Source organism: Palaemon carinicauda, chromosome 25 (genome assembly GCF_036898095.1).
Source record: "Palaemon carinicauda isolate YSFRI2023 chromosome 25, ASM3689809v2, whole genome shotgun sequence".
Classification (NCBI taxonomy): domain Eukaryota; kingdom Metazoa; phylum Arthropoda; class Malacostraca; order Decapoda; family Palaemonidae; genus Palaemon; species Palaemon carinicauda.
The window spans coordinates 32,174,992-32,190,464 of record NC_090749.1 but is presented as its reverse complement, the minus strand read 5'-3'; the positions used below and the strand labels follow the sequence as shown (position 1 = coordinate 32,190,464).

The 15,473-nt window shown below is 50.8% G+C and overlaps 2 protein-coding genes across 2 annotated transcripts in view; both read right to left on the bottom strand.

Moving 5' to 3' along the window:
• Positions 1-14,093, bottom strand: part of LOC137618653 (uncharacterized) — a 170,539-nt gene extending 156,446 nt beyond the window's left edge. The window contains exon 1 of the mRNA XM_068348788.1: positions 13,998-14,093. The gene's annotated coding sequence lies outside the window, so the exon portion shown is untranslated. The remainder of the gene's footprint in view (positions 1-13,997) is intronic.
• Positions 1-15,473, bottom strand: part of LOC137618979 (hepatitis A virus cellular receptor 2 homolog) — a 600,331-nt gene that overhangs the window by 420,200 nt on the left and 164,658 nt on the right. The gene's annotated exons all lie outside the window — the stretch shown is intronic.

Below are 15,473 nucleotides of genomic sequence, written 5' to 3'. Positions count from 1 at the left end.
TGAAGACGGATGGACTGGGATCTGGAAGTACGCGTCCTTCAGATCCAGTGTACACATGAAGTCTTGCAGTCTCACAGCAAGTCTGACCGTGTCTGCGGTCTCTATGCTGAATGGAGTTTGCTTGACAAACTTGTTCAGAGCTGTGAGGTCAATGACTGGTCTCCAGCCTCCAGACGCCTTCTTTACAAGAAAGAGTCGACTGAAGAAGCCTGGGGACCCGTCGAGGACCTTTTGGAGAGCGCCCTTTTCAACATGGTCTGGACTTCTGCCCGAAGGGCCTGCCCCCTTGCTGATCCCATGGCAAGGGAGCTCAGTGACACTGGATTCGTCGTCAGGGGAGGTAGAGATGTTGTGAACGGGACGCGATATCCCTGACTGATTACGGAAATCGCCCAGGAATCGGCCCGGAGTTGCTGCCACCTGTCTGCGCAACTTTGTAGGCATCCCCCCACTGGTGGACATGCAGGGGGACTGCCAATTCTAGCGTTTGCAGCCTCGGTTGTTCCCTCTAGGATTCTTCCCTCCCCTGGAGGATTTCTAAGGAAAGGGCTTAGACACCACTGTCTTCGCTGCCGTTGTCGGTTTCGTGGTCTTAGTGGGACGGGGCTGCTGAGGTGCTGGAGGCTTATAGGGCTTGGTTGTCAAAGCCCTATGTAGGAGGGAGTCTTGGTGAGACTTCCGCCACCTCTCAGCCGCATGCTCCACGTCCTTAGGCTCAAACAGGTTCGTTCCCACCATGGAAGAATGTCTGAGCCTGCTTATCTTGGTGCTAGGGACCCTCTGGTGGAACCTCTCAGACACCGCATCCCGACATTTCGGGATGGTGTTCGCCCCCAAGTTCGAGACTTAGCCTAGTGGGCCAGAAACTCGATCGTGCGAGTGCCTTAGAGTAAAAAGGTCTCCACAGCTTTCCTGGTACGTTCTTTGGATAAATCCTCCGAACGTATCAGGATACCTAAGGTCCCTAACCAGATGTCCAGCCACGAAGTGGCCTGCATAGCACATTTTGCAACCTTTTCCTGATTAAGGATCTCAGTCGCCGAGAATGAAACCTGCCGGTTGGAGTCTCTCATGAGGGACTCCCCTAGTAAGCTCTTCCAACGAATGGTGAAGGGGAAGAGCTAAACAAGGCTCCTCTAAGATCTCGAAGTACCTCCTCTGCTGTACACGAGGAGGTGGGAGGGGCTTGTTGCCAGCACTGGATCGGCTGGAGGAGGCTAGCTCAGAGAGCTGGACCGCGATCTTGTCCCTAGCACTCTTAACCCCCTGAGACCAAGGCAAAGCTGCACTGGCCTTAGAGGGTTTCTGAGTCCCAAATACTCAGTCCAAGACCGTGTCTTTGCCCTCTCGAGGAGGAATCTCTGGGTTGGCAAACTCATTGAGAGTCCTCATAAGGGTCAGAACCTGCCAAAATGCATGTTCTGACTCCTGCAGCTCTCCTCCGAAAGGACTAGCAGCGAAGTCTCCTGTCCCAAAAGGCTCTTCTTGGGGAGACTTGCGGACGTTCTCCGAGTGACTAGCTGGCTCCGTTCTAAGTCTTGACGAGGATTTCGGTACTGTCTTGGAGTCCTTCGACTCCCTCCTGGGAGGGATGCAGGACTCCAACAACGACGGAGGCAGGCTCTTCTCCGCCCCTACCCAAGAAGATTTTTCAGCGCGAGGTGGGGTTTCCCTCATTGGTGCGATGGGGGAACGTCTCACCTCACGTGACTCCCCTGAGGAGGGGTAATCCTTGTCCGAAAGGGAGGGAGAAAAAGTCAGGGGGGGGGGCTGCCTCGAAGGCTTACGAGGAGACAGCTTAGTCCTCGGAGAAGTCACCGCGTCCGAAATTCCTCTTTTTCTCTTCAGGGGAGTAGACGTAGCCAAGGATTTGTTGCCCAATTCAGAGAGAACAGGCTTGAAAGCCTGCGTAACTGCTCTGGTAAGTGCCCCAAACCAAGGCTGCTGGCTGACTGCTGCGCTGTCAGACACTCCCTCTGGAGGGACAGGGATCGACCGATCCCTGGGAGGAGTTTCCATATGGGGGTTCGCCTGAAAAGAAAGAGAAGAAATGTCCCTGGACCTTTCAGGAACCTTACCCCCTACCGGCGAGCGCGCTGTTCTGCACTTGCGGGGGGGGGTGGAAATGTGGCAATGGCGACCTTGCCGTGCATTGCCATGCAGCCTCGCTCGCGGGAGGGTATTGACGATCGCATGGCGGAGCGTACTGGCGCTCGCGCAATGGGGAATACATGGGGTTGCGCGCGGGAGACTGCTGATGAGCACACGCAAGGGAGATTGCGAGGGTGCACGCGGGCGAGCGATGGCGCGCAGGAGGCTGATTGTGCGCTCGCGCACGCGAGGGTGAATGTTCGCGCTCGCGGGCGCGCAGGATCAGGATGCAGGGCCCGTGGGTGTGCGGGCGAGAGATCGTGTGCCCCAGAAGACGACGTCGGGCGCACGCACGCAGGAGAGATATCCCTTGCGCGCGGGCGCGCAGCCGGAACCTGGATTCGTTGGCGTGCCTCTTGTGGGCACACATCAAGCTGGCGGTGCATAGCTGCTGTAGGAGATGGGCACGGGCGCGTGTAGGTGAACGCGCGCGATTGGGCGCATAGGAGAAGGCAGGCGGCGCGTTGGCGAGTAGGAGAAGCCTTAGACTTCCCTACAGCACCCAGATCCGAGGAACGTGGGCACACAGGAGATCGTTGGCGCGTTGGTGAGCGCTGACGTGTAGGAGAACGTTGGCGCGCATGGCGCGCAGTAGGTTGAAGGCGCGCTGTGGCACGCTATAACAGGAACAGCAGCAGCAGGTGAGCACTGGCGCGCTATCTCAGGAACCTCAATGAGGTCAGGAGATCGTTGGCACGCATGCTTAGCATAACGCGTAAGGGACGTGTGCGCTAATTGGCGCGTACGCCCTTGTTGTCCCGAAGGGACCAGTGCTTGACTTTTAAAGACAGGTTTAGTTAGTGCGTAGCGCGCATCAGCTGCCAGGAACGGCGACGGCAGGTCAGCAGGTCTGTCGGGTGGAAGGTCGACGTGTCCTTTGTAAGGACGACCTTCCACCGAAGGGGATTGCGAACAATCTGCAGAGAGGTCCAGGGTCGTAGCAGGAACAGCCGGAGATCAATGACAAGGCTCCTCTGCGGCGGACTGCAACGGTGATGGTGAACCGAAGAGGCGCCTCCTCACGACTTATAAGGTGAAGGAAGGCCTCTCTGGTGAAGAGGAAGGCGAGCCTTGTGACGTATGCGCCCTCTGGGGGCCGTTGGATCAGCAAGCTGACCTTCAGCAGTCCTCCGAAGAGGAGTCTCTGTGAGTGAACTCCCCCGAGAGAGAATCACCGGCAGGAGAGACTGTTGTACTTAGTTTCTCCCTCGTAGGTTGAGCAGGAATGGGAGAAACTAAGCCTTCAGCTACTGCGGGGTGAGAAGATGCAGAGGTATTAGGAGATACCGCATTGGATACCTCTGACACCACAACGTCGACAATAGACAGAGGATCAACCTTTGCCAAAGTCGGCGATTGCTTGACGGCGGCACCCAATCGGATGATGTCAATCAAGGCTTCCTTGGAGGGTGAACCCTTGAGCTCCAAGGAAGACCAAAGCTGGAATAGATCAGTAACATTTAAAATGAAAAATTCGTGGATAATTTGTATTTTTCCTAATTATACAAACCTTAGCTATTTACATGGGGTGATTACTTCGGCGCAGCCAATGACGAGCCATAAAGTTTTAACGAGGGTTTCCTACCCCACCGCTAGTTAGCGGAGGGGTAGGGAGGGGTAGCTAGCTACCCCTCCCCCTCACACACACCGGAGAATACTCCACTTTACTTAGAGGTAGGACTTATCTTGGGGGACAGGGCTGGCGGGCACATAATTGTAAATAGCTAAGGTTTGTATACTGTAGTTAGGAAAAATACAAATTATCTAAGAATTTGTCATTTGTTCCGTAACTGAAATACAAACCACGCTATTTACATGGGGTGACTTAACCCTTAGGAAGGGTGGTAAGTCCCGGCCATACTGGCTTTGGCTTGCCCGGGGATTCCATATTTGAGCGATCAAGTACTCGGACAATAGGGAATCCCTGCTCCTTGCTGGCAGTTGTGAAACTGCCGCGGCCTACGTAAGGTGAGTGCGAAGGTGAAAAGTGACTTGTCCCAAGCAGTTGCCCTGGAGTCCCTCAGGAGGGAATCCGGGCTAGGACTCTCCGAATACCACCTTGTCAGGGTATGGGGACATGACAGTATTACACCTAATACTAGGAACACAAGGAAGCATGGTCTACCTGCAGTGGTTTGAGGTCAGCTGTGCAGAGAACCCAGGATGCTGCTTTCTCCGTGGGAGGAGAGGATAAAGAAAAAGGATAAGGGCCAGACAGATCTTTTCATTCATGCAGACTAACACCAGGTAACAATGCCCTCAACATTCTGCTACTTGTCCATCAAGGAGCCTGAGGTTTAGACCAGCTGTTGTGAAGCCACCACAAGGCTGATAGAAACGTATCGAGCCTCCTGTGGGTCATGTCTTGCAGGTAAGGGGCTGAGAAGAAGGTCTGATGCTTCAACATCCCCGCTTGTAGGACCTGCGTCACTGAAAGATGCTCCATGATGGGGCAGGGACGTAACTAAGCCCCTGACATCATGGGCTCTAGGGCGGAGCGACGGAGAAGGGTCAGGATTCAAGGCAGGGTGTAGCACCCTGCGAATCCAGGCCGAGATGGTACTCCTGGAGACCCTTCTCCTCGTTACCCAGGATCCATGAACGAGACTTGGACCTGGAGACGAACTGCAGCTGTTCTCTGAAGACACTAGCTCAGACCCCCTACCGGCAAGGTAGGAGATGGACTGAGTCATCTGCAACAGGACAGAGACTCGAACCCTGGAAGGAGTCGAAGCGGGTCCGGCACTCCCGGATTCTAAGTCTCGGCAACAAACCTCAGGGACGAACCTGAATGTTGCCTCCCCCTAACCCCCTGAATAGGCGAAGTCGTAAGAGAGACCATGTGACTCGCTTGGCTGAAGATAGGCTAGCAGGAACACTGTCTACCCAGAAGGTGGTGGGCTGGGGACTTACGTAGTGGTTCGTCAGGGGGTCTCTTTAGAGACTCGAGGACTTGAACCACGTCCCAAGGAGGTGGTCTCACCTTCGACTGAGGGCAGGAGAGGACAAGGCTTCGCATGCGAAGGAAGAGTTCCAGCAGGGGGAGAAATGTTTGTCCCTAGAGCCAGGAGGCAAGCCTTAAGGCTGAGGAATAGCCTTTCACAGTCGAAACTGAAAGGCACACTTATCCCGCAATCCCACTAGGGGCTCCGCTATTGCTGGAAGCGGCAACATGTGGAGGGATGCCCTCTCCCAGACACCGGTTACAGAAACTCGCCCTATCGCGTGGGAAACTACTTGCGGGAGACTTGCGCAGGTGTCCAGGCCTCCTTTTCGCCACTTGTTGCGAAAATCCTCTCTCTTTGAGGAGGTGCTGGATAGACTCCCGGCGGGAAGAGGAGCAAGCTACGGAGGCAACACATCGAAGGTGTCCCACCGTTGCTGGAAGGCCTCCTACCAGAGGGCCTTGGGATCCGTGACCGGGGAGCAGTACAGCGGGAGCTTGCAGCTCAGTGCTGTAGCGAACCGGTCCACCGAGGGAGCCCCACCGAGGCAGGACTTGTAGGCTACTTGAGGATACAAAGACCACCGGAATGTGGTGTCCGTGACACACTGCTCAGACTGTCGGCGAGCCCATTCCTTTGCCTGGAATCAAGCGAGCTGCCAAGGAGACTGAGGGGGACTCGGACCATCCCGGTATCTCTACCGCAGGATGGGATGGTTGTACTGAAAAGTACCTCCTTGTCTGGGCCAGAAAACCATCACTGCGGTGATGTTGATCCTCATAACCACAGAGTAGTCCGCCAGGCTAGGTGGAGCTACTGAAGAGCCAGAAACACGGTTTCCGTCTCTAGTAGGACTAGAGAAGGTTCTTCCTGGTTCTGACCCCCGGCCTGAGGACCCGTGGATCAGAACGCGGGGCCCCCCTTTTCTCTGACGCGTCCGAAAACAGCATCAGGTTAGGGGGAAGGACGAGAAGGATCACTCCCTCTTGTAGGCCCTCGTCAGCTTCCCAACCCTATGGGTTCGTCTGTACCGGTTGTCCCCTAGGGGTCTCGGCGTCTGGGGAGACGTGCCCCCGACTCCCCGAGTCGCCACTGAAGAGAACTCAACCTGGGGCGACTGTGGAAACCAGACGGGCCAGGGAGGAGAGACGTAACAACCTTGGGTTGGAGGGTCTTCTCGTGTGAGGAAAGGTCTCGCGACCTTCCTCTGCCTTGGTACCCTGACGTCTGAAGGGAAGGCTACGGGAGATAGGAGCCTAAGAGCAGGCTTGGTATACCAGACTCTGAGAGGGCTGCGGGGAGGACTCCTCGAGGACCACCATGATCTTTAGAACTTGGTAAAGTCCGAGGAGCCTGTCCCGATGACGAAGGGAAGCCTTCGAGTCTGCCAGGATCGGCCAGCCAACCAGGAACGGAGTGGCCGGATGCCGATGCTGAGCGCCCGTGAAGAGATCCGAGAGGAAGTATTGGAGAACTGTTGAGGTGCCGAAGCACAGCCCTCTAACTGGTATACCCGCCTTCCAGGTGGACTCCAAAGTACTTCCTTGAAGATGGGTGAACCAGGACCGGAAGTACGAGTCCTACCGGACCAGTGTACCCATGAAGACTTGTGGTCCACCGCAAAGCTGACCGCGTCTGCTGTCGCTATGCTGAACGGAGACTGTTTGACAACCCTGTACGGAGTCGAGAAGGGAAGGAGGCGACTACGGAGGCCTCGGAACCCGTTGGCCACCTCTTGGAGGGGGCGCTTCTCCGACATGGACTGGACTTCCACCCGGAGGACCCGTCCCCTCACCGATCCCTACCCAAGGAGGAGGGAGCGGCTCGAAACCAACCGGGACTGTTGAAGGAGACAAGCTAGGAGAGCTGGCCCGTGGCCTAGTCTCTGGCACTCTCCATTCCCTGAGACCAGGGCAAGCTGCACTGACGTAAGGGAGTCCTTGGGTGAGTAGAACTCAGTCCACGACCGAATCCTTCCCTTACCGAAGAGGGATCTCTGAATCTGGGATCCCCTTGAGGTTTCTCCTGAGGGCCAGAATGCAAGTTTTGACCCCTGGAGCTCCTCCTCCTGATGGACTGGCAGCAAGGTCTCCCATCCCCGGAGGCTCTTCCTGGGGAGACTCGTAGACATGCCCCAAGGGTCCAACTGGATCCTATCGGATCCTTGCAGAAGACATGGCCTCAGGATCCCTCCTAGGAGGGAAACAGGACCCCAGCGATGAAGAATGTAAGGCTTCGCCCCCTCCGCACGATAGGACCCTCAGGAAGAGGCGGGGATTCTCCCTATGGAGTGAAGGGGAGAGGACCGGGTCTTCCGACCCTCCTGGGGATGGGCAAAGCTCATCCGCCGGGGAGGGGAGATGGAGTCTGAGGAGGGCTCATCGCCTGCGTAAGGACTCGCGAAGGGACAGGATAGTCCTTGGGGAAGATACCATGCCAGGGATTCCTCTCACCCCCTTCAGGGGGTAAGGAAGCTGCTACTGATTAGTGACCCCAGTCAGAAGGCACAGGCTCATCGCCTGTTTGAGCGCTCTGACGACGGCAATCCTCGCGCTGACAAGGAGTCCCTCTGGAGGGAAGAGGATCGTTCGATCCTCTGGGGGAGATGACACATGAGGGTTCGCCCGTAGAGAATCTGCAGTGAAGGGAGAAGAGACCTTTGACCTGTCCGGAAACCTCCCCCCCCCCTCCGGAGAAGGCGCTGCTCTGCGCTGCGGGGGAGGGAAACGCGGAGGTGGCCTGACCGCCATAAGCCCTGATGTAAACAGGGCACGGTCGTGTCGGAGAACGGTGCGCCGATCACGCTGACGATCGCGCGAAAAGCACATATCTGGGTAGCGCGTGAATAAAGCATGCGTAGCAGAATAACCGCGCCCGCATGCCCGCGTGGGCGTATCAGCGACCGCGTGAACGATCCCCGCGTATGAAGATCGCTGGGGCTTGCGCGTGAATGATCATGGGCGATGGAAACCATCCCACGCGCGAACGATCTCGGTGAAAAAAGATCGCCGGTGCTAGCGCCGTCGGCGATCGCATGTGGGGAACCATCCCATGCACGGAAGAATAATGCTGAAGAAACGCTGACGATCTTAGGTGCTTACGCGAGTACGAAGATCGTCGGCGCTAGCGCGAGAGAAAAAACCGCAGGAGACAGTGAGCGGGGACCCATAGTGCCCGCGTGCGAACGATCTCCAACAATGCAAGACGATCGTCGGCGATTCACGCGAGCCCGGACGATCTTCGACGCTCACGCAAAAGTGACGATTGTCAGAGCTCGCGCGCGAGAAAAGATAGTCGGCGATCACTAGCAGGAACCTCGGTGCCCGCGCGCGGACGATCTATGACGATCGCAAGCGGGAAACCGCGTGAGCCTCAATGGTCGCGCGGGGGAAACTATCCCGCGAACGGAACGATCTTTGGCGCTCACGCGTACTGTGAAGATCGTCGGCGGCGAACGGCCGTCGACGATCGCGTGCGGATGGCCTCGTTGCCGTGCGCGGGAAACCATCCCGCACACAGAACGATCATCGGAGCTTAAGCGTACTAAGAAGATCGTTGGCGCTTCCGCTTAGCGCTGGATCCGAAGATCGCCGGCTAACGGCCGTCGATGATCGCGTGCGGAGAACCGAGCGCGGACAGCGTCGTTGTCGCGCGCGGGAAACCATCCCGCGCACAGACCGATCCTCGGCGCTTACGCACACTAAGAAGATCGTCAGCGCTGGATCCGAAGATCGCCGGCTAACAACAGTTGCCGGGTTGACGATCGCGAGCGGAAGGGCCTTGAAGGTTGCGGGCGGGAAACTATCCCGCGCGCGGGCGATCATCAACGCTTACTCGTTAGCGCGAACAGAAGATAGTCGGCTAGCGAGCCTCGACGATCGCGAGATCGCGCGCGGGAAACCATCCCGCACGCAGGCGATCATCAACGCTTACGCGTTAGCGCGAACAGAAGATCGTCAGTTAACGATCGTCGACGATCGCGCGTCCCTCGACAATCGCGAGATCGTGCGCGGGAAAACATCCCGCGAGCGGGCGATCATCAACGCTTACGCGTTAGCGCGAACAGAAGATCGTCGGGTAAATCGACGACCGCGAGATCGCGGGCGGGAAATAATCCCGCATGCGGGCGGTCTTCAGCGCTTATGCGTGAGTGAAGATCGTAGGCTCCTGCACAACAGAAGATCGTTGGAAAAGGTTGAAGGATCGCTAGCTCGTAGATCAGGAACTGGGGTGTGTCCCTAAAAGGGAGAGCATCCCCTGAAGAGGACCAGGAGGTCTACTTCAGTGCCGACGATCAACTGAAGGACTGCTAAATACTCCGAGGAGTGGTCTCTGTGAAGTACCTTTCCCGCGAACGGGAGAGGTGGCCTTCGTAGAAGAGACTTAGAGACACCGAAGACTGAACTGCTGGTGAGCGCCAGTGTGCTATCTCAGGAACCCCAATGATGTGCGCAAATGCGCAGGGAACATTGTTAGCAGCCTAACTGAATACTGGAACAGGGTGTCTCTAAGGCAGTCTCAGGAACAGCAGTCGAGCGCTAGCGCGTAAGGGAACGTTGGGGCGTAGGTGATACCTAGCACTTAAGGGACTTACTCAAGGTGTGAGAAAGTCTTTCCTGCCCCGAAGGGAAGGGAGGAGCCCGTTAGATAACGGGGGCGTGGGCGCCCAAGGCGCGTCTGCAGTCAGGAACGGATACAGCAGGCAACAGGAACACTGAGGGACGAGAGACCAAGGGTCTAACGTAGCCTGAGTAGCGAGGCCCGGAGGGGATAGTTGCAAGACCCCGAAGGGTCAATGCAATGAGAAACCGAAGTTTCTCCGTCACTAAACACCGAAGTGTAGAAGTGACTAAAGTTATGAGAGCCCGAGGGAACTGCGTAACTAAGATCCGAGACCCCGAAGGATCAGGGAAAAAGAGAAACGGAAGTTTCCCTGACACTAACACCGAAGTGCTAGTGACTGAACATCAAGCTGTTGACGACAGGAACAATCCTCCGAAGAGGAGTCTCTATGAGTGGTCTCTCTCACGAACGAGAGAGGTGAGCACTTCGTAGAAGAGACTGGTGAAGGAGCCCCAAAAGGCCATGAGATCAGCAGACGTAAACAGGAACCATCCTCCGAAGAGGAGTCTCTGTGAGTGTCCTCTCACGCGAACGGGAGGGGACACTTCGTAGAAGAGACAAAAGGAGCGATCCTCCGAGGAGGAGCCCTTAGTGCGGCCTCCCTCGCGAACGAGAGAGGGCCGGACAGATCCTGCAGCTGCTCAGCCCCTTGAGCGTAGCTACAGAAGCGACCGCTCAACCCCGAGAGCATAGTCGCTAGTACCATGGTCTAGCCTTGCAACCGCTCAGCCCCTTGAGCAAGTCACAAGGGCGGTCGCTCAGCCCCAAGAGCATAACCGCCAAGGACCAGGGAAAAGTAAAAGGGAAGTTAATTAACTACCCTGGAGGCGAACCTCCTTATCGTTCTAGGATGCAATGAAGAGCTGGCAGCAATCACGGGGGAACTTCTAAGAGAAGGAAATGCCCCTGATGAATGCCTTGAGAGACGGCGGCGAAGCCGACTCCTCAGGATAAACAGGACAGCTCTGCTTCGAAGGCAAACACAACAGGCACGAAGAAACAGCATCGTAAACTGGAAAATAAAACAGAATAATTATTTAACAGAAATTCCCCCGGTTGAAACTCCGAAGAGAAACCCGAGGGAAAGAACATAAGAACGAAAGGTATGCGCCCCCCCCTCCCCCACCCGGCATGCCCAGGTGAGGGGGGGGACGAAAGTTAACAAAACAGAATTATAATAAGATAATTATGCAACTGACTTTGAATGTTCCAAGGATCACCGACCCCCGAAGGGACGTGAGCCCTGAGCTGAAAAGTTAAAACACAATTATATTCGTAAAAATAATTGAGACAAATAAGACGAAATAGCGACTCGGTTCTGAGAAGCTATCGTAGGCGTAGTACGGAGTAAGAGGTGAACGACCTCAAGAGAAGGGCCGGTCTCCACGAAGGCAACCATGGTGGCCTAGAAGTGAAAGGCCGTGATCATGAAAAGATCGTGGTGGACTAAGCCGGTGAAACTCTAGTAGACGTACACAACACACACCGCACAACACCGAAAACAAAGGAAACTTACAATTTTCTATACACAAAGATATATATAAACATCAGTAATGTTTAAATATATCAAGTATAAGAAAAGGTAAGTTAAAAGATAAAACAATAATGGCCGTCAAGTGAGGATAGGAGCGGAGACCTCCGATCACTATCCAAGCCAAAAGTAAAGTGGAGTATTCTCCGGTGTGTGTGAGGGGGAGGGGTAGCTAGCTACCCCTCCCTACACCCAAGCTAACTAGCGGTGGGGTAGGAAACCCTCGTTAAAACTTTATGGCTCGTCATCGGCTGCGCCGAAGTAATCACCCCATGTAAATAGCGTGGTTTGTATTTCAGTTACGGAACAATTAACATTTAAATCCTCCCACGGGGGAAGAGGTGGAGCTGCCTCGCTAGGGGAGGCAACGCCATCTCTCGAACCCCGAGATCGGGAAACAGAACCACGGTCTACGCTACCACTCGACGGTCTCTCGAAAGAAACCGATCAAGTGGGAGCTTCGGAGGAGGTTTGGGCAACGGAAGAAGAGTCCTTGGGATTTTCTCCTTTCAAAGAAATCTTCGAAGGAGAAATATCCTGCCTGGACTTCTTCTTACGTCGCCGAGAAAACCTCTCCCACTGGGAGGTAGACCACTCCCTACACTCTCCACACTTATTACTACTATCACACCGTTGGCCCCTACAATAAGAACAAAGGGTGTGAGGGTCTGTCTCGACCACCGACATAAATGCACCACAAGGCCGGTCGGGTAATCCAGGACATTTGCGCATGATCACAGAGGCCAACTTCATACTCAAACCTGTAGAAGAGAAAGCAAAAAGACATTAATGGCTGTCAGAGAGGCGAGGGTGAGAGCGGACAAGTCCGACTACCGCCCGAGCCGAGAGCAAAGTGAGCTCAAGCACAGGTGTGTGTGTGTGGGGGGGGGGAGCAAGCTACCCTCCCTACCCCCACTAACTAGCGGTGGGGTAGTAAACCCTCGTTAAAATTCTAATGGCTCGTCATTTCAGCTACGCTGAAAGTAATAACCCCTATTAAATAGCGTGGCTTGTATGTCAGTTACGGAACAACTAAGAAGTTTAAACATATTATTATCAATGACATACAACATACGAAGAACTACGGTCTCTTTCCGGAAGTGGGAACCTGTTTCTCCCGATAAAGTCTTCTTTTCGGACTCGTCAGGGGGTTGGACAATCAGAGAAGTCTGACTCAAGGGTGAGATATTAGCTGGATACTCAAGATCACACCCAGAGTTTTATTCCCCTTCAAGGATTTAAGTCCAAAGGTGCACCACAGCGTCATCACTGAGAACAAACGCCTTGTCCAAGAGTTAAAGATAGTAAATCTTAAAGAGCAAGTCTGAAGAGAAGCCAATACCCAATAGCATGTTTGCGTTCTTCAGCAGCAGGGAATCAAAGTGACTGTGTTGTTTGCGGGCAGAAAGGGGGGCTTTCCCACCACTAGCGAGTTTTTAACTGTTAAGTTCCAGCTATGCTTTAATCAATCTCTAATAAAGAACGAAGGTTTGTAAATGTGTAGGAACATCTATGCGTTTCAAACAGTCGTCCATATCAAAAAAACATTCAAAACGCCATGTACATACCAGCCTAATTGTATATTTAAATCCCTTTTTTAAACTTTGTAGTCCCTGACAGTGATCATCATAAAAAACCAGTCACCGTTGTCACAAACTGCTTAACAATGATGAAAGACGGTCTAAACACTGGAGCTTTAGTTTGCTTGGACTTCCGGATGCATAGAAAACGTGACTTTAAATCTTATTTTCTATGGAGTCGTTTGTAGCAGTGTTCATCGTATTGAAAATAAATTCCTTACTTGATTGAGATAAGGATTTATTGGTTAGTTGCACTGACATAACCATTTCCTCATTGCTCCTATGTTCTGGCAAGCAGAACATGTGGGATGGAATTTGGGCATTAATTTTCAATTATAAAAACTTAAGATTTGATTACTTCGATTATTATAACTTGGCAATTCATGGTTATGGGTTGAAATTTACTAAATAAAGTCGTTTTGGGAAAATTTTTGTTAATATAAATATAAAATAAAACCTAAATGTTCTATAACTTAGTGAATTAAACACTTTTCTTTATTAAATTATGTATCTAAATTAACAGTGGATGCCGACAGTAGGCCATGGGATTCAAAATGCTGTATTTAGAGACATCTATTATATTATGCAAGTTCCGGAGCCTTTGTATATGAGAGGCCAGTTCCTCACACGTTCATTAAAGATGGACGTCAACTAACCTAAACTTTCCCCCCTAACCTTACTCACAAACCATGTCCTTACCTACTTACCTAATGGGGGGGGGAGGTGGACTGACGCCCCCTATGCCCCCCAACCCCCTTACACTGCCCTACTCTAAGGTAGACATAATAATACATACAGGTGGCCGCTTTCATACATACACCCCCAAGTTCCAATGTCCTAATTGATATTGTACTAAACTATAATAAAACTAAAGGGACAAACTACGCAATTTAAATTACAATTGTGAAAATTGAATTCTGGAGTATATTGTGAATTCACAACCCAAATTCAATTATTTACACCTTCACATTGCATGAAACAATCAAGCACAAGTCATAACTAAGCAAAGGTGATGTTGAGGACCAATGGACACCACAAATCAAATCTTGCTTGGGGTCACCTTAGGGGCTTCAGCCGGTCCTGTCATAAAATGAACTTTTACATTAGAAAACGTAATTACGTAACTATAAACAGAAATAAAGGGATTCATGTGTAATATAAACTTACTTTTGTAGACAATAAAGGAGGAATTAACGAAGAATTGACGAAAATCGAAGAATTAATTTGCCGGCGATTTGAGCAGGCCGCCATGTTTGTTTACATACATCATCAGCTGATTGAACTTTGAAGAAAATTAAAAGTTATCGTACAATGTCAAAACTAATATACGAAACTTGGTATAGAATTGCTTTTTAATTATAATAATCCTTTTATAAAATGTAAAATATGCATATTCTATTAATTTTTCATCAATGAAATATGATATTTTGTTATTTAGGATTTTGAAACTATTTATCTTACGTCTGACAACGATAACTTGTTATCGTACAAATGTCAAAACTAAAAAACGAAACTTGGTATAGAAATACTTTTCAATGATAATAATTCTAATATAAAATATAGAATATACACATTCTATTAATGTTGCATCAATAAAATTTGATATTGTGTTATTTGGAATTTTGAAACTATTAGTTATCGTACGTCTGACAATGAACTTTTGACATTTTGATTCTTTTAAAGAAAACGTTTTATGGAAAACTTCGATAGATTTTATTGGACCTTTGTCAATATTTATATTTCATTTTAATTAAACTAAACTTTTCATGATACTTTATCGAATATAATACATTGAATTAATGACTCTGTGCATTTCTATGCCTATGTTTATCTGAATAAACCCATAGATTTCATGATTGTTCAATTAAGTAATGTATTTAAGTGATTAATGGTGTAAAAAAACGAGGCTTAAAAGGCAAATAAAAGTAAACTTATACTGTATGGCTAATAAAAATTTTCAATCATAGTTATATCCAATTATTCCATATAATATCAGGAATCAAACTCCTATAGATATATTTCGAAAATATCCTTTATTTCAAATGTGCTTGAATACGTAATTCTTGAACAGCTAATTAGCCACTTAGAAGAAATAGAAGCATTATCAAACAGCTAGTCAGCCATTTGCTCTGTTGTAAAAGATCTGCTAGATATGATAGATGAGAACAAAAGTAGTATTTTGATATTACTCGATTTTAGTGTTACTTTTGATATAATTGTGCATGAATTGCTGCTTAATTATTCAAGACCAATAGTTTTGGGTATCTAAAAGACTACCTGGTTTACAGAAACTACTCTGTACGAATTGGAAACAGAGGGGTACCTCAGGGAAGTGTACCAGGCCCTATCTTATTTTGGGTCTATACTAAAGGTCTATAAAAAGTAACTAATATTTATAAAGTGATGTTTAAACTATTTGCGGATGATACACAAATTTACTTCTCCATAAATGACATAGACGATACCGTTGAAACTTCAAACCAAATTCTTATCAGTTTATGGAATGGATAAGTTAAAAAACTAAAATTAAAGGAAAATTAAAATAAGTTTATGGTGATTGGGAGGTAAAAAAAAGCTAAAGAAACTTGGGAGACATCCAAATATAAAATGTAGGTAGCAGGTGTGTCAGGGCACCAGCCACCC